The following is a 24,877-nucleotide window of genomic DNA, read 5'->3' as shown; positions in this document are numbered from 1 at the left end:
ACGTGGACTCCCTGCTCACTGTGCTTAGAGAGACAAAGCTTCACCTCACTGATGATGCCCAACAAGGCTGAAACCCGTGTATGAGGTTGCTTTTGGTACTCTAGTTCAGAGAGGAATTGCCATAGCATTTCGGTGCTGGACTGCCCATGTGGGCGGGACAAAGACTAATATGCAAATGGGTATTTCCCATCTGTGAAAGGTACAGTGAGCAAAAAGCGTGTGCTGCAAACTCTCATCTCAGAACAGGTTATCATGCCATGCTCTTTCTGGAGAGGAGGGCCTGCTACCTTCTTGGTAATGATTCAGAACCATATCTTGAGATTTCAATCAATATAAACAGGCTACCCTGTTGTCTGTCTGTGTGTCAATCCCTAAAAGGCAGGAAATGTGGATCATCATGGTGGTGTATGCGGCTATGGTATCTTGCATCCCCACAATAAGAATGTAAGGGGGTAGGAGAGATCAGGCCCTCCCCTAGGGCTTAAAAACATACATAACTGGCTCACATAGTGTCTTTCTGTGGGTTTACGCCTTTTGTGTGAGAAGATGTTGATTTATCTTTTCCGTGCATCTTGGAACCCCAGATTTCCAGAAGATGTGGGAATGTGTGCGGGAGGCAGGCGGCAGTCAGCTTAGTATATCCATCCATTGGGTCAGGCTAGTGGAGGTATAACTATGGATAAATGCCTCGGGAGTAGGGGATGTGGATTATGATTGCGTATGGAGCCATGACATCTTGTATCCCAGCAATAAAACAATGTGTTGGAGGAACTGTAGGGCTTTAGCTTGTTTCGGGCACATGTGGAGGTCCTGTAAGAGAGCCCAGGCCTATTGGAAAGAGGTTCTAGGCTGGATTCAAGAACTAGAAGGTATCTCCAGAGAGAAGAGTCCACTGTAAGTGATGTTTGGTTTTAAGAGAAGTGATGAGGAATGGAGACATATTCCACATATGATGGGATACATTTCTTGCTGCTGGCAGCGAGGGTGTGCTTAGCAACTTACTGGAAAAATGGTCTACCTAACAAAAGAGAATGGGCACTTAATGGTAGACATCTTTCAAATGGAAAGACTCACTGGTATGTTATATGATAACGAAAATTATATTGAGTATGAATGGAGAGCCTTCAGGGAATAATATTCTGAATGAAAAGGAGGTGCTGGAAAAGGATGAATTGAGAGGGGGTGGAGTTTTCTGGATACGAATATAAGTAATCCCAGATTGGGGTGGCGTAGTACGATAGGGGCTACATTTGGCATATGCATTTGATAGATGTATGTGTGTGGAATGATGGAATATGTGGTTGTTGCATCATAGTTCAGACCTTCTTTTGGCAATCCGATACATTGAAAAGAAGCAAACCTGCTGTATTAATTGGTTCCCTTTTGGCATCAGGAGATGCAGATTATCATAGATGTGTATGGGGCAATGATTTTCATTTTTTAAATGCACACAATTGACCCACAGGCATGATGGCGTGTAGAAGACCTACAACAAGTAAAAAGACAACAGAGAATATAAAAATAAATAAGTAGAACATAACATCTTATTGGCGTAAGTAACAACTGTGATGAACATTTAGAAACATTTGTCAGACAAAAAAAACTAGTTAAGAGCATCCAAATTGCTCATAGTATGAACAAAGTACTCCAACAACTGGAGAGCCTAGAGTATCAAATCACAATGTGAACTATCCCTAGGTATATATTTACGTAGCCTAAGTTAAGCAGTGAGAGCCTTATAACCCCATCCCACTAAAACACAATCTTTTGATTGCGAAGAGCACCAATTGCTCAAGTCGATCCTGCAAACAAATTTCAGGTCTAGCGATCTAACCACCCCGTGCCCAGTATGTTGACGTAACCAGGCAAGAACCTTGTTAAGTAGTGAGTCTCTAGTTTCTTTTCCTTCGGTCTTGTCGACGTTATTTATTACAAAGTTCCTATAGTGCACAACAAAGGATTTAGTGTAATTGTTCTCAATATTGGGCATGGTTTTCTTCTATATGTGCAAACGAGAGGGTCTGTTTCGCTGTCAGCACTGATGACTGGTTGGATGGATTTAAGTCGGAAGTGAAGGAAGAGAGATTGATAGCAGCCCGTTGGTGTACCACCGCTAATAAGGAACGGGTAAACCAGGCTCCTCCTGCCGGGAGGAACCAGGTATGGAAAGCGGTTCACCATCCGTTTGGCGGATTTGCTGGACCCCTTGTGGTAACACAGAGGTTTGAGTCAATTTATTGAGTTGGTCTTTTGCTGCTTGAATAGTCTTCAGTTTATAGTGTGCTACATGAAACCAGAGAGCATCCTCAACCTGTAGAAATCTTCCAAGTTTCTGCAGGCTGCAGAATCTGTTCTTTAAACCGAGGCCAGGTCAGAACTTGTGGGGTCACCAATCCCCATATGCGTACACGGGGCTATGGCCCCCTCTATCTGAGCTCCATTTAAAGGGTTTTGTGGTGTCTCCGAATGTGCCACTTTCGGGGTGCGATCTACTAACACCCCTTCTTGATCCTTGTACCTGGGACTGCTCCCATTAAGAGTTACCTGCTCAGTACTATTGGCTGCTTTAAAGTGGAGCGGTGTAGACGTGCGTGGGGACACACACGTGCCTTTCTCCACTTTTTTATGTTCACTCATAAGGTTTTTATTAACGTGCAATGTTTTTGAAATGGAATGTTGCTCTGACTGGAGTTTCAGCCTGCTTTTGGCGCTTTGAGCTATAACCTCTGATAGCACGTTATTTTTTCTACGGGGGTCGGAGTTGCGAAGCTCATAGAAGACTTGGTCCCTTATTGGGGTGTCGGGGTGTGTTAGGTCGTACCCCACCAAGGGTGGAGGTAAAGTCAGCATCCATTGGCAATCCGAGAAGTAGTGAAGTTGCCTAATTAACTGGTGCATGGCACCATTAGGCAGCCCCAAATGTGAATCAAGAAAGAGCTGGCTAGGCAGTAGGTAGGTGAAAATGCTTACCTCACATACACACCTCTAAGCCCGTTACGGCCCTGAAAGTGAGGATGCCGCTGGCCGCCACAGGCAGGGAGGCCAGAACGATCTGCCCTCCTTCCGTTAGCTTTCACTGCTGGTCTCATTTCTTGTTCTGCACCACTTAGGCTGCAGAAGCGGCCGTGCGGCTTGACGTTGTTCTTCCTGTTAGGGTCCTCCCCTCTAACCTCCCGCTGCAGTGAGTAGCGAGCACAACGCTTGCTGGCAAGGGATTAAGGTCTGCAGCGATTCTTCCCAGCCTCATTAAAAGCCACCTAAATATCCATGTCTTGCTGAGGATACCTTCTACTGTACTTCCCTGCGGCGTACTACTTTCACCTTTTAACACCTCGCTAGTTTTGGTACTGTTCTTTCTATGGATTCTTCCCCTGCAGATTCCTCATTAGATTCCAGTGTCAGTTGCTCCAAAACATTTCATTTCAACAGGGGGCGTAGTGTACCTTCACTTGGCCTTCGATCCCTCTTGACTCGATGCAGTGGTCGTCAACTCCGAACGTGATATCGGTCGCTGTACTTAAACCACGTCACTACATCCCCGTACATCAGTTACTCATCTTTTTTCCACCGAGCTCAGCTGCTGTGGAGGAAGAATCTAACGATTCAGCTGAAAACGAACACAACTCAAAGAAAAGATTCAGCCAATGAGGTGGTTTCTTTCTTTTTTGTTTTTGTAAGTGAAGAACGAAACCATAAAATATTTCATAAAGCACAAAAGTTATAAGACAACCCTTTGAAAAGGGAGATTGCCTCATACTTTCTGTAAAGAAGGTATTCATCAAACTGCAGGAGCTTTCAAAGCGGGTTTGGATGGGAGGGTGATGAGGAATCTGCGGGAGAAAAATCCATAGAAGGAACATTACCAGTAAGTAATCTCTCCTACAATGGATTGCTTTTCTTTCATAGATTCCTCATCCGATAGGCGGGATGAAAGTCCTCACACTAGAAACTGCAAAACCACTCTCCCAAAGCGAGCGTCTGCTCCGCGGGCTACATCTAGGCAGCAATGTTTGGTGAAGGTATGCAGTGAAGACCAAGTCACTTCTTGGCAGATGTCTATCACTGGCACACCCCTTTGTAGAGCTGAAGAGGCAGCCACACCCATAGCGGAGTGGGCGCTGATGCCGGCGGTAATTCCTTTTCCTCATTGAAATATGTTATGTCACACTCTTCAGGCACTGCCTGAGCCAGCTGAGCTAGCCACTGTGGTACTGTGATGTCATGCAAGTACCAAGTGGAATGTTGATGTATGAGTGAGAGAAGGCTGTGCTGAGTGTTCTGTTTATGGGTCAGTTGGTCCCTCCCTCCCTGGGCGATGGGAGCCTGTGATCTATCTTAGAATCTATCTATCTTGTCTTATACCTTATGTCTTTATGTCCTGTAACATGTAACTGAAGAACTGGAAGTAAACTTACTTATAAGCAACCTAACCCAAGTATGGACATTGCTTTACTACAATGTCGACGAGGATGGGATGGTCTGGTGAGACTGTGTATGGAATGGGTTAAGGCACTGCAGTTAGAATTTAACCATTTCTTTAATATTTGCAGGTTTATGGACTTCTCATACAGTTTACTAAAAGGTGCATAATTAAATGCAATGTGATACCGTGTGGAGCTCTTTGTGTGTGAATGAGCTAGTGTAACTTATTGAGGATTTTTAGGTTCAAAGAGTTTTATAGACTTTTGGACTTTTAGACATTTAGAATTAATGCAGGACATGGACGAGCAAAAGAACTATGTAGGAAATATTTTGCATTTAGGATTACTGCAAAACATGGATAAGCAAAAGAACTGGAAATGTTTAATGTTAAATCACCAAGCATAAAGAAATATCATTTGTGGTTCATACATTGTACATAAGGTTGACTGTGAATAAGTAAACCTGTTGGATATGTATCTGGTTATGAATGATGTGAGCTTAGTTCATGTTCAAATTACTTTGGGGTCATTAATCTGTTTGGTAGGTTAGGGGTTAGGACAGTTAGGATTACCGTCCATCTGTGTTGAGATGGGGTAGCGCTTTTGCTTAAATATGTGTATTAGGTAGCGCCCCCTGAGATGGAGGAAGCGCTTTTATTTAAATTGACGGTATTGAGGTAACGCCTCATTTAGGTGTCAATTGGTTGGCAAGGGACACTTGTTTTAAGATGACTAAGTGTTGCTGGGAGGTAGGATCCATAGTAGTTGTGGATTTTGGTACATTGTATACGGAGGTAGCGCCTTTGTTTACTTAAGCATGGTGAGTAAAGTCCTCTTTTGGTTATGGAACGTGTGAGGTAAATCCTGGGAGTAGCGCCCTTTCAGGTGCAGGAGTGAGTAAGTGGAGAAGTGCACTAAGGTGAGTGGGAGTTGTGGACGGGTGATTTTAAGATCATCTTAGGAATGGTAGTAGTGCACTGTTAGAAGAAGTCAACTCTCATCTGAAATGGACAGGTGGTTTAGTTGGATGAAGATGTGGGAGTGGTTATCCTAGAATTAGCTGTTGTACTGGTTGGGGACGCCCTCTGGTGGTAACATTGGCTAAACGGAAATATGTTGTCCAAGATGAAGAGTTGTTTGTAGTTGTTTTCTTTTTGTGTTATATGTAAATCCAGGCCAAGGTACCCCAAGGTCAGGATTATGGGACTCGTCAGTGCTGCCATTGAGTTGAGCGTTTAGTCCAACCCACTGTTTTGTTGGTGTTCTTGGAGATGCCTGGCCAGTATCTTCGAGTTGTTGTAGGATCTGTTTATCTTGGTGTGGTTGAGTTGGGCTCTTCTGGCCTAGTCCTTTTGATGTATTTATTTGTATATTCGTGATGTAGGCATAGTGGTGATATTTCAGCAGTGGTTAGCGGTTTTATGAATTCTCTCAATAGGTATGGTGATTCTGTTGTTTTCCTGGATGTCTAGTATTGCGGCAGGATCACAAGCCATGCTTCAGGGTGGCAGCCTGGAGGCTCGCCTGTGGCAGGGGCGGGCGGAAGGATATATGTTATGTTAGCGAGTGTTTGGTTTGTAGGGTAGCTTTAGCCTGGTGTATAGGCTGGCATGTGTCTAGGGTGAGAGTCTAGAGTTTGTCCGTGGCAGGGATAGACAGAAGGTGATTTATGTTGGTATTGAGGGTGACCTGGATATGTAGGGGAAGTTTGGAATTGCATAGCTGTGTGATTTCTTATGAAGCTGTATGGTGGATGGTGATGTGACTTGCCGATATGTAAAGTGCGTATTGTTTGTGTAGATGTTTCGGTAAGGAGGGAGATGTTATGTCACACTCTTCAGGCACTGCCTGGGCCAGCTGAGCTAGCCACTGTGGTACTGTGATGTCATGCAAGTACCAAGTGGAATGTTGATGTATGAGTGAGAGAAGGCTGTGCTGAGTGTTCTGTTTATGGGTCAGTTGGTCCCTCCCTCCCTGGGTGATGGGTGCTGGTGATCTATCTTAGTATCTATCTATCTTATGTCTTATACCTCATGTCTTTATGTCCTGTAACATGTAACTGAAGAACTGGAAGTAAACTTACTTATAAGCAACCTAACCCAAGTATGGACATTGCTTTACTACAAGATAGCCTTCTGAAATGCAAAACGTAATCCACCTAGAGACGGATTGTTTGAAGTCAACCAAACCCTTTCTTGCCAACCAGAAGGCTACAAATAGTTGGTCCATTTTTCTAAACTCCGCTGTTCTCGCAACAGAAAAGCTAAGAACCCTTTTCGGGTATAGCCTATGGAACCGCTCATCATCCTTGGGTGGATGTGGGGGCTCATAGAAAACTGGGAGGTCGATAGCATGGGACAGATGAAACTCGGGCACAACCTTAGGTAAAAATCGCGGTCGTACCTTTTTCCCTGAAAAAGCAGAGATATGGTGGCTTGCACAATATGGCCTGCAGCTCACTGACCCATCTGGCTGACGTAATGGCCAGCAAAAAAGTAGTCTTCAGAGTAAGCAAGCAAATGGAGCAAGAATGCAAAGGCTCAAAGGGAACTGCCATGAGGAAAGTGAGAACTAAGTTAAGTCCAGTCTGTGACAACAAAAGGAACAGGCAGAACATTATTTACAAGGCCTTTCAGGAATTGGGCCCGGGATCGTAAAGAAAAACCCTTGTTCCAGAGACCTTTTGAAAACAGACAAAGCCACTAAGTATCCTTTGACTGTTGCAACCTGAAGGCCTGACGAGGCCAGTGACAGAAGGAACTCCAACACTTCAGTGGTGGGGCAAGAGATAGGATCCTTCCCGTGTTACTTGCACCACGCCTCAAATCTTCTCCATCTGCATGCATACAGCAATGTTGTGGAGGGTCTGTTTGCAGCAAGCAGCACCTTAAGAACCTCCTCCGAGAGGTCCTAGCCATCATATTTCATTCTCTCAAGGGCCACACATGAAGATTGAGGGATTCCGGGTTCGGGTGTAGTACCCGCCCTTCTGACTGGGAGAGGAGGTCTGGCTAGCGAGACACCTGGAGAGGTGTGCAGATGGTCAAATCCAGAAGGTCTGTGTACCATGTTCTCCTCGCCCATTCTGGGGCCATCAAGGTCATAGTTGCTTGAAACCTACTCCACCTCCTGAGAACCCACAGAATGACGGGAATTGGAGGAAAGGCATAGTGGAGGTCGAAGTCCCACTCCACTACGAACGCATCCCCCAGTGCGCCTCTCGCCAGGAATTCCATCAAGCACAACTGTTTGCACTTCTTCTTGGACTCCGTGGTAAACAAGTCCACCTTCAGGGTACCCTCCTCTAAGACCTCCTGGCACACTTCTCACTTGTGTGAGACTGTACTCTGCCTTCTGAGAGCATCCGCCAATCCATTCCCCATCCCAGCCAGATGCACTGCAGAGACCGAGATCAGATTCTCCAACAGCCAGAAGCACAGCTGCATCACGTCCCTGCAAAGGGGGATTAAGCGCTGTGAGACAGGCATGGTGTCTAGAGATGACACAGACAACAGATTGTGAATTCAACAATAGAATCTTTATTAAGTATCAGGATGTGTGTAAATCGTAACTTGCCCTACGGCGGGGATTTCCCTACATAAAGAAACTAAGGAAAGTCTATGTCCATAAATCCAAATAAAAGGTCAGCCTGTGTCAAAACCTATGCTTGCCCTCATGTCTAATACACAAATGTAGTGTAGGGTAATTCTAACTCAATAGTGTTCAACACAAGGTCTGGAGCTGTCTTTAGCTCCCTTCCCCAAGTTCAGGATACAGTACCAATAATTATTGGTTTCAAATGTTCTGTCAGGACTTGGGTTTCTCTTACACAAATTTCAAGAACACTTGGTTTCAGTATACAAAGTTCAAAAGGAGCTGAGGGTTCCCTTCCCTAAGCTTATAATACCGGTTTACAAAATAATGTTCCAAAGGAGCTCAGAGTTCCCTTCCCCAAGCTTCAAGCACTGGTTCACAAAACAATCTCACAATGTTCAGCTTTATCTCCTTTCAGGGTTGTGTTCACAATTGCCCCAACTCCTGAACTTGTTGGGGCTTCCTAGTCTAGGCGCAGTTGACAGGCCGCACGGCCCATCCATTAGCGGTCACGCAACCAGTTACCCTTGCCCCAGCTGTCTGCCGCCTTGGCCTAGATTGATTTGATGGTTTACGACCAACTCAGAAGCTCACAAGTTCATAGATTAATGATTTCTCTTTCTTGGCACTTCCTTGGCTCCCTTTTCCAAATTCCACTTTATTCGCCTTCATTTGCAGCCTTCATTTCCACTTGTTCAGCTTACTTTTGCTCGTTCAGCATTTGGCTCACACTTCACTGGCTCCTCTCAGCTGTTCGTTCACAGCTTTAATTCTTGTTTTCATAGCATTAACAGTTTATATTACTTTCTTAGTATCCTTGATTGATCAGAGACTTTTGAACGCAAAATCCACTTCTAATATTGCATTCATTTTGTTTCGTTCTTTTGCTTTGATCAGAGGCTTTCGAAAATGTGCTGATCGCATGCGACCACTCGAAACAATGTGACTCAGCAACATAAAGGCATTGGGTTTCTCGTGTTCTCTGAAACTCCACAGTCGCTGCGCTCTTTTCTTTGGGTTCCTCGTTGAGATGATTTCTTGTGTTTGAGGTCAGTGTGTCACCGCCTGCCCTTCAGGCAACCCTGGACTGGTACTTCCATTCAGGGGAACAAGCATTGTTTGGCCACAGTGAAGGGACTGGCTCTCCATGGTTCCCTTCCCCTGCCTTCACTGGCTCCTTGGAGACACAGCTCCCTCGCCACGCATTGCCACTCTTTCACCATGCAGTCCTTCAGTGTCTCAGCATTCCGTTCTCCTTTGGCTTATTACGGGTTGGACTGGCCTTCCTGCTGCTGCCTGTTGCTCTCTAAGTTCTCTGGTGCTCCACCTTTTATGCACCTGAGCCCTATTAAAGGGTTTCAGGTTTGATTCACTCGCCTGGTTTGCCTGATTCCAACTACGCCAATTACTGGGACATATCTGACCTTCAGCCATGTAGTCATCAGGATCCTTCTTCCCCAGTACTATAGTGGTATTTCCTATAAGTACTTTGTATTACTCTCTGAGGCATCTTCTTCTCAGTAGCAAGATCCTACAAACGCTGAGGAAGGGCAGGGTAAGCCAATGTCAGGAAATGGGGAGACCGTATCTCTGCCCTATGGCACCCTATCCCCAATCCCCAAGAATCATCCTCTCAGGTGATCCTCCCCCCGCTAGTCCATCCCCAGGGTCACGATCTAAAAGCGATGGCCCTTCTCTGGCCACCTGAACAGAAGAAACCTAGGGAGTAATTGTGAGAGTGCTTTCATGTTTCTCACAGCGCACAGCTCCCTGCTTGTCCCTGTTAGTGCATGGCCACGGTATTGTGCGTTATGATGAGGGTGTGCTTCCCTTTGAGAGAAGGCGCAAAAGCTTTCAGGGCTAATCTGATTGCTTGCACCTCCAGCCTGTTGTTGTGGCAGTGGTCTTCCATTGTGGACCAAAGGCCACTCACCTGTAACTCCTCGCAGTGAGCACCCCAACCATTCAGAGATGCATTTGTGACCACCCTGGTCTGGGATCATTGAGGCCAAAAGGGTTCCCCCACTAAAATGTTCTCGCTGCTAGACCACCAAGAGAGCTTGTTGGCCACCGACCTGGACATCTTTAGAATGTCCTTTTTAAGGTGCTGAAGTACTGGGACCATTGTTCCTGTAAAAGCCACTACAGAGACTGCATACGCAGTCTGGCCTCTGGGACTAGAAAAATGCAGGAGGCCATGAGGCTCTGGAACGGTTCCATGGATCTATGAGATACTGTCATGCTTTATAAATTGCATCGTGGTGGACTTATGGACATGAGAAAATTGTTTCGGTCTTGTTAGAACAAGTCAATATTGTTGAATCACTTTATTCATATGCCTTTTTGCTTATTCCCTTTGTAATTTGTCTCAGCCAATATCTATTGCTGCATTCTTTCTGCTCCTTTGGTTTGTTTGAAAAATAAATGTTTGGGTTGGTTTGAATGAAGTATGTGGTATGTATGGAATGGGTCATCTGTTTGTGTGAGTTTGCACAGCTTTTTTGTTCTCTAAATATATTTTTATTAGTTTTCTTACATCTTGCAACATTTCCAACTTCCCATTAACCCCCATCTTCCCCCCGGGAATGTCAGCCTTTACGTGTCTTCCTGTCTGAGGTACTTCGTATGCTTTTCTAAGTAAACCTATCCAAAATCCTTATCTTGTGTGGGCACCATTGTTCCATTTAATCGCTTTGGAGATATACCAGAGTTCCGCCCCAGTCCTCTCGAAATTTCTGGTGGGCCCCTTGTATGTTGTAGGTTAGTCTTTCCATTGCCACATGGGACCAACGCCTCCTAATCCAGTCTAAGGACAAGGGCAGATGATTCTGTTTCCATTTGTGGGCTATTTCCAGCCATGCGCCTATCAGAAGTCACACAAAGTTCTGTTTTTGTTTCTTAGTGAGTTGTTTATCTTTGGGGGCCCACAGCCCGCACATCCATATCTCTTCTCCTATGGTTCCCATAGTCGGGAACATCGAGTTCATATGTGCCTTGATCTCTCCCCAGAGTTGCTGTATTTTTGGGCAGTCCCACCATATAGGTCTCCAAGTTCCTTCATTTCCACAGCCCCTCCGGCAGAATTTTGTGGAATTCCGGAACATTTGATTAAGCCTTTCCGGCGTGTAGTGCCATTGCAAAAGGATTTTCATTCACATCCCTTTTGTTGAATCGGTGTTGTCAGTTTAGGGATCATTTTCCATATATATTCCCAGTGCCCTTTGGTAATGGTGTTATTTAAAGTGCGGTCCCATCTTTTAATGTAGTTCCATTTCACTTCTTCTTCAGAGGTGTTTATAAATTTATAGGTGGTGGAAACAAATGTATTCGCGCCTGTTTTTGTCAATATGTATTTTTCAAATGGGGTTAACTCCCTTGACACTGCTTTTTGGATTCTCGGCGTGTCCAACCAGTGGTAAATTTGGTCGTACCTGTATTTGTCTGTGGTGCTGAGCTTTAACAGAGATGTGCATTCCGCAAAAGATCTTATGGTCTGATCTTCGTGCATATCTGCGAACATATTACAACCCGCTTCCTCCCATTTCTGGAATGCCCCTTTCTCCAGCCCTGGTGGGAATTCGGGATTTCCAAAGAGGGGGATGAAGGGAGCCGGATCCTTTTAGTGTTCATTTCTGTGCAGCTTTGTCCCATATCTCTAGTGCTGACCTCATGACTTCGCTGATTTGGGCATTTGGGTGTCTGTATTTCTTCCCTATCCAGAGCATGTGTCTGGTGGGTGTTGTCGCTACCGCTCTGTCTTGTCTTGGGCTGCCCATAATTTCTGTGATTCGGCAGGAATCCATTCTTTCAATACCCACAGCTGGGCTGCCTCGTAGTACTTCTTAAAGTGTGGCAGTGCGCATCCACCTTCACTTCTCGGGGCTGTGAGAACTGCTCTAGATAATCGGAGTTTTCCCTTGCCATATATAGGTCATAATTGTTTTTGTTAGAGTTCTGAAGAAGGCTGATGGGATTCTAATTGGAAGGGCTTGAAATAGGTATAACCGTCTTGGGAGAATTGTCATTTTAATTACTGTTATCCTGCCCCACCATGATATTGATAGGGGATTCCGTCCCGCCGTTTCACGTTTAATTCGTTGCAGGATAGCGGGGTAGTTTTGTGTGAATAAGTCTTGTATTTTCCCTGTCAATGTTATTCCCAGGTATTTCACCCCTGTTTTCGCCACTTGGAAATGTAGTACGTCAGCCATTTTGTAGGTTTGTGCAGTGTCTCCTGCTAGATTTCCGATTTCTGTCTGTTAATTATCAGGCCCGAAAGTGATCCGAATGTGTCAATTTCCTGCATGAGGAGTGGGAGAGAGAGCTCCGGATCCCCCAGAGTCACCAGCATGTTATCCGCATATGCTGCTATTTTGTGGGAGTATCCTGCCATGTCTATGCCCTTAATATCTTTATTGGCCCTTATCCGTTCCAGCAATGGTTCCAGGAAGATGGCGTATAAAAGGGGAGAGCGGGCACCCTTGTTTCGTCCCTCTTCTAATCTGTATCTTGTTTGTTAGACTCCCATTCACAGCTACACGTATATTGGGGGAGTTATAGTTTGCTCTTACCATCTTGATATGTCTCCCCCACCCCCATCTTCCTTAGTGTGTTGAAAAGGAGTGACCATTCTACTTGGTCGAACGCTTTTTCTCCGTCCAGAGCGAGAACTATCCCCGGAGTTTGTTTAATGCCAGATTTTTCCACCAGGTGGATTACCCTCCTTATGTTATCATGCGTCTGTCTAGCTGGGGCAAAGTCTAGAGGCCAGTATTTTAGTATATAACTTAGCATCTTGATTTATCAGGGCTATGGGGCGATACGAACTAGGGAGCTGTGAATCCTTTCCCGGTTTATGGAGAACCAGCATCTTAGCTTCATTCATTGATCTTATCCTTAAAGGAGTTAAATAAGTTTATTAGTATAGGGGCGAGTGTGTCCTTGTATATTTTATAGAATTGTGCGGTAAAACCGTCTGGACCTGGGGCCTTATTTCTTGGGAGATCCCTAATTGCTATCGAGACGTCTTCCTGTGTCATTTCTTCGCCTAGCATTTGTCTTTCCGTTTCCGATACTCTTGGGAGATCAATACCATCTAAGTATGAGGTTTGTAACCTTTCCTCCGGTAGGTCGGATGCATATAGTCGTTGATAAAATTGTGCAAATATGTGACCTATCTCTTCCGTTTGTGTCTTTCTTCCCCTCCTTCATCCCTCAACACCTTTACCGTCCGTTCTTGTTTTTGCCCTTTGAGTTGTATAGCCAGATATGTGTCTGCTTTATTGGCTTTTACGTAGTACCAATGTTTTAGTCTTAACAGGTGCCTTTCCGCTTTTTTCGTGCAGAGGGAGTCCAGCTGGCCCTGGACTTGTCTGAGTGATTTATGCATCTTCGGGTGGATTTTTTTTGTAAGTTCTGCCTGGATATTCGCTATGTTATCCTCCTAGCTCTCTTTCCCATTGGGTGTTTTGTTTCTCACTTGTTTTCTTCTCAGGGCTATTAAGTGTCCTCCGGTAACTGCTTTTAGGGCCTCCCATTGTGTTTCTATGGAAATTTCTGGAAGATTGTTCTAGTTCTAGGTACTCAATATGTTCCCGCAAAGTATTTCCAAATACTGGGTCCCTTATTATCACCTCCAGAAGCCGCCAATTCCACAGCCCCGGTGCTTTGTGAAGCAGGGCTATCTCTACCCAGAGGGGGGGCATGGTCCGATAACGAGATGGACCTGATTTCCGATTCCTGTATTTTGCCCAGGGAGACCCGTCGTGACCCAGAGGTAATCTATCCTGGACATTGTCCCATATACATGCGAAAAGTATGTGTATCCTTGCTGTGTGGGGTTGGTGTGCCTCCATACATCTTCTAAGGATAGGTTGGACATTTTCTGTTTTAAAGTATTTGACGGGGTTCCCTGTCCCTGTTGTCTGGGCCCAGATCTGTCTCGATTCAGATCCCACGCTATATTCAAGTCACCTCCCATTATGATTTTCCTCCTTGCGAATTTTTCCAATTTATCTAATGTATCTTTAAGAAACCCGTCCTGTCCCGAATTGGGAGCATATATGTTTGCTAAGGTGAAAGGGATTCCGTTTATTTTTATGTTAAGGAATATGTATCTCACTACTTTATCTCCTTCTGTTTGGAGTATCTGGGGATTGAGGGAGTCTCGGATGGCTATCATGACACCTGCTCTTTTCTCCTGCACGTTAGCCTGCTGGATCATGTTATAGCCTTTCAGTTTGATTTTATTCTTGTCTTGTCCCCGTATGTGTGTTTCTTGGAACATCAGTATATCGTATTTCCCTTGCCTTAGGAAGGTTTTCACTTTCCTCCTTTTGACTGGGGAATTTAGGCCTCGGATGTTATATGTTAATATTTTTATCCCCATTGTTCTGTTTGGGATTTTTGCTTCGATTTGCCTCGGACATGACCTAAATACGTTTTTTCATTCCCGTGTGTATACATACCCCTAACCTGAGCAACCCCCAACTTGCTCAAACTTTGTACCCCCTGGCCTCCTAAATTGCCCTGAGGTGGGCTCTGGTTCCTATGACCGCTTTGGCATTGTGCCTTCCGCGCCATGCCCACCAAGACTCGGGGTTAACTTGCGGGGTGTCCTAAAACCCCTCTGGGTTCCAGTTATTGGCCCACACCCCCCCTCGGCCTCACCGGGTGTAGTGTGGGTCCCGCCCCTCCCGATAGTTGTGATCTTATGCTTTGGCTGTCAGAGTGCATCTTTGTTCGTGTTTTCTATGGGTCTTGCATTCCCAGATGCTGCACCGGTTTTCAATCCTTTGGTGGGGGTCCTTTCGATTTCCTGTTGACTCTTTTCCATTCCCATCCTGACCCTGTTTGGGTATTTTTCCTTCTCCATCCTCTTTGGTTGGGTTTGTCTTGGGCGGGCAGTCTCAGAATTTGTTTCCCTTCTTCGCAGGATGTTACCGTCCTTTGCGTACCGTCCCACGTAAACAGCAGGCCAAATGGAAAGGTCCACTTGTATCTCATTTGTTTCTCCGTTAGCTCCTTTACCACTGGGCCCATTTCCCTCTGTTTTTGCAGGGTGGATTGTGCCAGGTCCTGATACAGTTGGATGTCCTCCCCGTTCATGCGAATATGGTCCATTGTCCTGGCTCGCCAAAGGATTTGTTCCTTTTGTGGATAAGAGGTCACTGCCACCAAGACGTTGCAGGGTCTTGCTCCCGGTTCTCTTACCCTTCTTGGCCCCACGCGATGAATCCTGTCTATAGCTATTTCCTCATCTTCATCCTCGTCTAGGATGTCTTTAAATACCTGTTGTACCGCTTCTTTCAGGTCTTTCTCCTCTACCGTCTCCGTCATATTTTTTATTCTTATATTCGATCTCCTTGAGCGGTTTTCTAAATCCTCACATTGCAGCTCTAAATTGTGTGTTCGTGTCAGCAGTTGCTCTTGGGTTTCCGCCTGCTGTTTCGCCTCTTCATCCAGGTTTTGCGTAATTTTCTCTAGTGTGTCCGTTCTCTCCCCTATTGAGGCAATTTCCTTCTGAAGATCTTACACCATTGTTTTCATGTCCTCCTTTATGTTGCACAGCTTTTTAAATGTATTAGAGGCTTCCTGCTTCTAGCTTAAAGATTAGCTTGTTTATATGATGACATTTAATTTGTACTCTTTTTATTTATTTTATTTTCTTTTTTTTTTTATATGTGCAAATAAATGTTCTACCTCAAATAAACCCCCGGTTGATCCTTTACTTCTGTTCACCTCTGGAACAGTCAAACCATCTGTCTGACACTGGTGACCCTCTCCTCAGAGTCTTCCCACCCCAGTGTCCAGGACCGCTCTGATGAACTGGAGCTTTTGTGTTGGTGCTGTGTGCGACTTCTGAAAGTTCACGGAGAAACGCAGCATGTGGAATAGTGAGCAAGTGTCCTCGAGATGGGACAAAATCTGCTCTGCCGACCTTCCTCGGATCAACCAATCGTCCAGATATGGGAACACATCAACGCCGGATCAACCAAAAGGGGAGCACCTTAAACGTGCAGTGCTTGTCCCCTATGAGGAATCTCAGGAATGTCCTGTGGTTTTGGTGGAGCTGCACATGGAAATATGCATCCTGGCGATCTAATGACAGCAGCCAATCCAGAAGTCTGAGAGCGTGGAGAATTTCTCTCAACGTCACCATCTTGAATTTGTCCTTCCGCTGGAACTTTTTCAAAGCTCTCAGGTTCAAGATGGGATGAAGTCCCCCGCCTTTCTTGGTTACCAGCAACTATCGGGAATACCAGCCCAATCCTCTCTGCTTGGCAAGTACCTCTTCCAAGGCATCTTTTAAAAGCAGCGCTTGCAGTTCTTCCTGGAGCACCTGTTCGGTTGTTGAGGAGGTGGAGGTGGTCTGTCCAGAGGGCTCTTTAGAAAAGGCAGACAGCACCCCCATTGGATGAGCGAAGGACCCAGGCATCGGAGGTAATTTCCCAGCATTGGAGCCAATGGTTGCCTATCTGTCTCTCAACCGGAGAAGCATGGGGAGAGAACTCAAAGCAACATCCAGGCCCATCGGCAAGGACTGCCAGGCCAGCTTTTTAACATTGTCCACCATTCTCAAAAAGCCTTCCGGCATCTCCCCTTTGGGAAAGTACTGGGAAGCTTCCCTGATGATTTGCCAAATCCCACAGCTGTATTTCGCAAATATGCAGAATGCATTGATCGCCTTTAGGGCCCTACTGCCCGATGAAAATACATTTTTGCCAGGGTATCTATTTTCTTAACTTCCCTGTCCGTAGGGAGAATGAAGTTAACATGGATGGTCTAGTTGAAAGACCAAAGAAATATCGAGGCTCAGTACCACAAAATGAAATTCGCCAATCACGGGTCAAAAGATACAAGTATCTTTATTTCTGTACAGATTTCAAAGCAAAACAGATAGCTATCTGGCTCCCAAAACCTTGCAGTGTGTACCAGCAGACACAGTGAGGGGTGAGAGTGCTGGACAACTTAATGCAAGCTGTTTATACATTTTAGGGTTCATGCCCAGTTCACATGACAAATATTACAATATTGTTCAACATATTTAACAAGTTTGCTTGTCCATGAAGATACAATGGCAATATTGGGTCTCCAGCTCGTAGTAAGCGTAGTTTCAAAAAAGAACACAATATATTATAACCAAAGCACACGGTTTGAGTTTGCTCTACATTGTTCCATTGTTTAGATGAGGATGAGGCTTGTGAGCGCAGACAACACTTTTGCAGTTCATACGAGTCACAAGGTTTCTTTGCACAGAACAAACGGTCTGCTCTCGGTCAGCCTAAATGTTGACGTAACTCAAAGGTCATTTGGCTCGGCTGTAGTTGAAAACACAGTCCACCATTTTAGGACACAAAGCAAAAGTTAAAATAAAAATAGCGGATGATTCTTAAAATGGCGGTGAAGTTGATCAGAAGTCAGAGCATTTCAAACGCGGTTTTCTGTGCAATGCGAATGGGTTTAGGCCAATATTCATAACAAGGCGGTATTATATGAATACAGTTTAACATAGTATTAATGGTGGCTCCTTGTACGACCAGCCCCTTGGGTTTAGGATGAGAGGGGAAGTATATTTGGTCCCCTCTTGCCAGCTTATACTTCTTCATGAAGAAATAATTCACAGGTGCTGTGGTACAAGACTCCTGCCACAAGGTGGTGATGGGGTCAGCAATGGCCATATTGAAAGGCATGGCTCTTTCTGTAGGGGGCTCCCTCATCCAAAATGTCAATCAGATCATATCCTGACAGAGGTCTGGCTGGAGCACTGCAACCTAGGACATCCAGTCCACTGTGGAACGATACTTTGCACTTCCACGACCATAAGGGTGGGCTTGCTGAGTACCCATCAGAGGATGTGTCCAAGCCACTAGCATCTCAAAGCCCCTCTGCCACGGCCATCAAATCAACTACATCTGAGAAAAGAACTGTGCCTCCATTGCCCGAATATGTGCGATCATAGGCATATGGCTCGTGGACATCATTGTCACCGAAAATTGAAACCATAGTGCCGAAAAAAATCAGATCGGCACTGAGGCTTGAACGATTAGTCGGACATCGACGCCGATGGATCCACACCAGATGGCATCAGATGGCACCGATAGCTGCTCCAACGCCTTGCCAGCAGTTGGCGCCGAGCCCAAGGGATCAGGTGCCGACAGTTTCCTTGGGCCTGGGCACCACTGGAGCCGATGGAGCGTGCTGCTTCGAGGCATCAACCGTACCTGCAGATGCTTTCTTAAACATGTCGAGCATTTGCTCTTTAAAAACCTCCCACTTGGTCCTAGATGTAGGCCCTAAAGCCGACTTAATGGGTACGTCAGACGAACCAGAATCGTACATTTGTCAATGACGCCATTTCTTTTTATGGGAAGAGGAGAATGAGGAATGACTGCACAAATGTAATCGCCTGTTGGTCTCTTTATGGTGCCCAACATCCTTTGCTGGAGTGGGCCCTTTCGTCTTGAGCTCCGACGACCAGCCGAGCAAGCAGGCCAGAGATTTTGATATGGGTCAACCTAACGTGAGTTTCACATCCCTCTTCCGTTGCGATTTCGGGTTCATGTTAATGCAAGAACCACAGTCCTCCTTGACGTGACCGATGCAGAGGCACCACACGCAGACACTATGTCGGTCAGTAATGGACATCTTGGAACGACAGTCCTTGCACCGCTTGATGCCTGACGGCTTGGGAGCCGACATAATGTCGAAACCGAGTTGAATAAGATAAAAATTCGTAGGTTGAAAAGAATATTTCTCTGAGAGAAAGTGAGTTGTACCGATGAGCAGCGTGCTGAGCGTGTGGAAAAAAGAAACTGAGGAACTGAGGGACAGGGGCATAGTGATGCAGTATATGAAGGGCCATCGATGTAGCATCTGGAGTTGACTACTGCCGCATTGAGGCAAGAGGGACCGACGGCTGAGTCGAAGTGCACTAGCGCCCCATGTCGAAAGGTTTGCAAGCAACTGACACTGGAATGGATATCTATCTGATGAGGAATCTATGGGAGAAAAGCAATCCATTGAAATATATTTTACATAAAAATAGAACTGGGTAGCCGTACTCTCTCACTCTTTCACTCTGCGCAATGATCTTATACTTACTTACTCTTCTACCAGTCTCAAGTCTTACCCCCCTACTCTTCCACCTTCTCTTACTACCCAAACTTTCCATTCTATCCTCCTTCTCTCTCCCTTTCCCCTATCTCCTTCCACCTCTTGCTTACTCTGTCCATTCCATTTTCTCACACTCCTCGCTCTTCTCTCACACTCCCTTCCTTTACCTATGACAGTCTCCACCCCTTTATATGGCCCTCTATAACTCCTGCCTATGCTTTGTCCTCTCTACCACTCACTACTCCCTCTCTCTACCACTCACCTCATTTCCATTTTAACCCTCTCTACTCCTTCGAAATATACACTCTTCAACTACCCCTCGTCTACCTCCTGCACACCATACTACCACTCCATCTCACATACACTCACAATCACAACTCCCTCTAGAGTCACTGGTTACTACTCCGACACAGAGTGCACGCAAGTCATTAAGTTTATTCAGCACTTGGGTACACCTTCTGTGCACCTCACTGATCAATAGGTTTTGGGGCATCTAGGAAGGTGCTAGAGGATGCATATACATCGCTTAAGGGGAACCAGAGTAAATCTAAAACAGGATGGCCACTTGTGTTAGTATGAATTACCCTGAGAGAAATTGGGGATGCAAATTACAATAGGTGCAATCAGGCCATGATATCTTGCACCCCCCACAATCAAAAGGTATGGGGGTGTCCTGGGAGGGGCTAGATGGTGCCCTGACAGCGGTTGGGACCAGAGTAAACCTAAAACAGAATGACCACTTGTGTCAGTGTGAGCTAACCCCAGAACAACAGGGTATGTGAATTACCATAGGTATTTTCAGGTCATGATGTCATGCACCCCCACAATGAAAAGGTATGGGGGTGTCCAGGGAGGAGATAGATGGTGCCGATACATTGGTAGGGACCTGAGTACATTTGAGACGGGAAGACCACTTGTATTAGTGTGTATTTCCCCAAGAGAAATAGGGGATGCAAATTACCATATCCTGCACCCCCCACAATCAAAAGGTATGGGGGTGTTCTGGGAGGGGCTAGATGGTGCCTCTACATTGGTTAGGACCAGAGTAAACGCAAAACAGGATAGCCACTTGTGTCAGTGCAAATTAACCACAGGAAGGCAGGGGATGCGGATTACCATAGGTGTGTTCAGAGCATGATATCTTGCACCTCCATAATCAAAAGGTATCTGGGTGTCCCGGGAGGGACTAGATGGTGCCTCTACATTGGTTGGGACCAGATTAAACATAAAACAGGATGACCAATTGTGTTGGTGTGAGCTAACCACAGGAAGGCAGGGGATGCGAATTACCATAGGTGTGTTCAGAGCATGATATCTTGCACCGCCATAATCAAAAGGTATCGGAGTGTCCCGGGAGGGACTAGATGGTGCCTCTACATTGGTTGGGACCAGATTAAACATAAAACAGGATGACCAGTTGTGTTGGTGTGAGCTAACCCCAGGGAGGCAGGGGATGCACATTACCATAAGTGTGTTCAGGCCATGACATATTGCATCCCCCACAATCAAAAGGTATGGGGGTGTCCAGGGAGGGGTTAGAGGGTGCCGATACATTGATAGGGACCTGAATAAATGAGACAGGAAGACCACTTGTGTTAGTGTGAATTACCCCAAGAGAAATAGGGGATGTGATTTACCATAGGTGCGTTCAGACCATGCTATCTTGCACCCCCACAATGAAAAGGTATGGGGGTGTCCAGGGAGGAGATACATTGTATTGTATTTATTCTTATAAAGCGCTTTATACCAAAGCGCTGTACAGTTACAACAACAGGGTACAATTAACTTAACAAACATTGTAAAAACAGAAGCAATTTACAAACATGAATCAGTCACCAAAAACAGAATGTATAGCAATTATTCGGAAGGGGAAGGGGAGAGGAGGGAGAGGGCTAGGAATAATGGGGAGGTAAGGTGGAAGGAGGTTGGAGGAAGGGGGTGGGAGAGGATAAGGGGGGGAGGGGACAGGGGGTAGGAGAGGGGAGTGAGAGTAGGGGGGGTGGTCATGGCAGGGAATGCAGAAGGAGAGATTTGAGGGAGGTGCGTAAGGAGGAAAGGGTAGGAGAAGAGCGGATATAGAGAGGCAAGGAGTTCCAGTGGAGGGGGGCCAGGAGTTGGAAGGAGCGGAAACGGGAGGCGGCACAGGGGGAGGGAGGAACAGTGAGGAGGAAGTGGTCAGCGGAATGAAGGGAACAAGAGGGCGTGTAAAATGAGAGAAGGGAAGAGAGATAAGGGGGGGCAAGATCGTGGAGAGATTTGAACACTAGACAGAGGAAGTGAAAGTGAAATTTTAGTTGAGAATGAAAGGGAAGCCAGCCAATGGAGGAAAGGGAAGCAGAGATGGAGTTGCGGGGAGAAGAGGAGACAGAGTACTGATGGCAGAGTGATAAATAGATTTGAGGGGGGCAAGATGTGAAGTAGGAAGGCCAAAAAGTAAGGAGGAGCAGTAGGAGAGGCGAGCAAAGATAAGGGAGGAGATTAGGAGTTTGGTAGCATGAAAGGTTAGAGAGGGGTGAACTTTGCGAATATTGTAGAGGTGGTAGCGACAAGCATGAGAGGTGAGCGAGATGTGGTGGGAAAAAGTGAGAGAAGAGTCAAAATGGTGCCCTTACATCAGTTGGGACCAGAGTAAACATAAAACAGGATGGCCACTTGTGTTAGTGTGAATTACCCCAAGAGAAATAGGGGATGCAAATAACCATAGGTGCAGTCAGGCCATGATATCTTGCACCTCCACAATGAAAAGGTATGGGTGTCCAGGGAGGGGCTAGATGGTACCTCTACTTCGGTTGGGACCAGATTAAACATAAAACAGGATGGCCACTTGTGTCAGTGTGCGTTAAACCCAGAGAAAAGGGTATCTGAATGACCATAGGTGCGTTCAGGCCATGATATCATGCACCCCCACAATGAAAAGGTATGGGGGTGTCCAGCGAAGAGATGGGTGGTGCTGATACATTTGTAGGGACCAGATTAAACGTAAAACAGGATGACCACTTGTGTCATTGTGAATTAACCCCAGGGAGACGGGGGATGTAAATTGCCATAATACATGTAGGGGTACTGCTGGTGTCTCTCCCTGCATATATACATGGGGTGAAAATGGGGTCAAAATAAAAGTCAACATTTAGGGGGTCACGGTAATTTGGGCACAGTAATCACATAGATCTGTCTTGGAAGCAGACACAGAATTGATAGTTGTAGCTGTAAGGGGAAGGGGGCTTTTAGTTGGAAATGCCCCATTGTAGTGCGTGATGGCTGAATGCATGCTGAAGAACAGCACTGCTGAGGACGAAAGGAAAGTAATTACGCAGACTCTCACTAGTCTGCATTTCATCCCCATACAAACAGCCCAAAATTTCAGGGAGGGGGCCGGAGCCTCATTAGCCCAATGGTGTTGTATTCATGACATAGGGCATCCCATACCAGTCACTTGCAGCAGTTTTACCAAGCCTTGGGTGACCAGGGAGTTTAACACAAAATTTGTAAAATACTGTTGACTGCCCTTCCCAATGGCACATGCTGAATGGAGACCCTACCGTGCACCCCCTGCATTATGACAGAGTTGTGTGACTAACTGAGCCCCGTGACATACAACGATGCTACAGCCCACCTCCCCCTTTATCCTTAATAGAGGCTCCTGCAGTGCTTGCTTGTGTTTTGATGTTGGAATCAGATATAGAAAGGTTAATTATGCCAGAAAAAATGTTTAAGCGCCCCATCTGCTGTCACAGTACAGCTTTCCTTATTTTGACTTTAGTCTTCATACCGTTTAAAATAATAACATGCTGATGAGTCTATGTGCAAATGTGCAACTGAGCGAATGCTAAGTAGTTCCGAGATCCTGCTGTGGGGAAAGCCGTGTTGGTTCACACCCCATATCACTCTCCCACTGTAGTGTAGCCGCATACTGTTGCGTGCCCTTCTCGACGACACACGGTGGGAACCCCCAACATGGGAAGCCGTATATTATACCATACAGTATGATATTTGGCTTCTCATGACAGAGTGAAGGCCCTGAAACCACGCCCACCTGGTAGCTCTGAGGGCAGACCACTGGGTGAGCGTGGCTCCGAAGATTGCTGAATTCTGCCTCCCACAAGTTACCAGGATATCATACGACACTGGCTCCCCCACCCAAACCTCCCCTAGTGTGAGAGGGGGGCTGAGATCCTCCTCTTACGTGATGACGTTGCATCCGGGCTGGGCTCATAACATTGATACAATGTTTTTAGCCCAGCCCGGGTGCTTCTGCCTCGCCTGCAGTGCATGCTGTGCACAGACTCACTGAGAGGCAGAGGTTAGGCACTATTTATTTATTTTCTTTTTAATGAGCTCAGAAATCATACCGCAGTTGGTGCGACATGATTAAATATACAGCAAAACAGCAGTATTGTATCGCAAATTGCAATGCAATACCGCTTATTTTATGCCTTGATATCTGTAAAGTGCAGGCTGCAGAAGCAGAATCGATTGGCCTTCAAGTCTCCCAAGTCAGCCTGGGCTGTACTTTCAATCTCGTCCACCGCAAAACCACAATATCGAACCCATCTTCTTATGAAATCAATATCCTTTGGGACGTATGCAGGATTGTGCCCCGACTTTTGACATGGCTCCTAGAATGGCAACCCAAAACCATACAAGCAGGCATTCTTGAAAAATCTGTATGAGCTGTATAAAGAAAGTATGAATAATTACAACTGAATGCATTATATTGATGGAATTATATCACAGTTTTCTATGCAATGTTGGTTTTGGTCAAAGAAGCAAAACCTGTGTAGCGTAGTCGAATATTCACTGAGCGAACTATCATACAGAATTGATTGATGTGACGCAAATCGTAACGTGTTACTCATCTGTTGAATGTACTTTCATGCATCAAAAGGAAACATGCCTATAGACATGGTCCAAGAAAGATGTGATTCTATTACAATTGACACTGATGAAATTTGCTACATATCGAGATCAGAACACTTGAAACATTAGACAATGGTAAAGTCATTGAGATGAATTAACATTACACTACTGGGTACATTAGGTCAAAATAGATAGAACATTTTGAGATCAGAAAGAGATGAATATAGTGAAGTTAATAGGTGACCTGCCCTTACCTTGACTAACAAACAATTGGATTCAGCAAGCATGGGAGTTAGTAGCAGGAGAACAGGTAGTACGATCAAGAGTTGACTTCCAGTGCTCGGAGATGTTCTCCGGATAAATATCAAGGGGTTTTTAAAGGATTAAAAAAGTGGGTGTGTATGTGAATATATGACCTGTTTCTGGCGGGGTCTGGGAGCCTGGAGACACAGGGTCTGGGGAGGCTATGTGTACAATGGCCCCTGTTCCGGAAGATACCTTTTGAAGTGTACATGGAGTTTGGCACCTTGGCTGTTCCCACCCTGCCAGCCCCTTTGGGAGGGCACGGCCAAAGGTGCGAACTGCCATTGATAATGGAGGGGGGATGGATGGGCATGAGGCGTGCAGAAAAGGCCGGTACACTGCTGAAGGGAGACACACTTATGTGGATTGCAAGGGTGGGGTCTGCAAGAGGGGAGCCTGGAGACACGGGATCTGGGGAGGCCATGTGTACACATCAAATTGCTTAGCAATTAAGCCCTATTATGATAAAGTAACAAAGAGGCATCTTGCATCCCCAAGGTGGCTTCCTCCCTGCACCATGCCCTCCTCCACTTGGCACACCAACTATTAACGGAATAGAGCGTTTGCGAAACACCATTAAATAAATT

The 24,877-nt window shown here is 45.8% G+C and overlaps 1 protein-coding gene across 3 annotated transcripts in view; it reads left to right on the top strand.

The window, feature by feature from the left end:
• Positions 1-24,877, top strand: part of ACAD9 (acyl-CoA dehydrogenase family member 9) — a 1,303,923-nt gene that overhangs the window by 314,873 nt on the left and 964,173 nt on the right. The gene's annotated exons all lie outside the window — the stretch shown is intronic.

Source organism: Ambystoma mexicanum, chromosome 2p (assembly GCF_040938575.1).
Source record: "Ambystoma mexicanum isolate Mex_15411 chromosome 2p, UKY_AmexF1_1, whole genome shotgun sequence".
Lineage (NCBI taxonomy): Eukaryota > Metazoa > Chordata > Amphibia > Caudata > Ambystomatidae > Ambystoma > Ambystoma mexicanum.
Note: the sequence above shows the minus strand (reverse complement) of the source record. Positions and strands in the feature narration are given on the sequence as shown.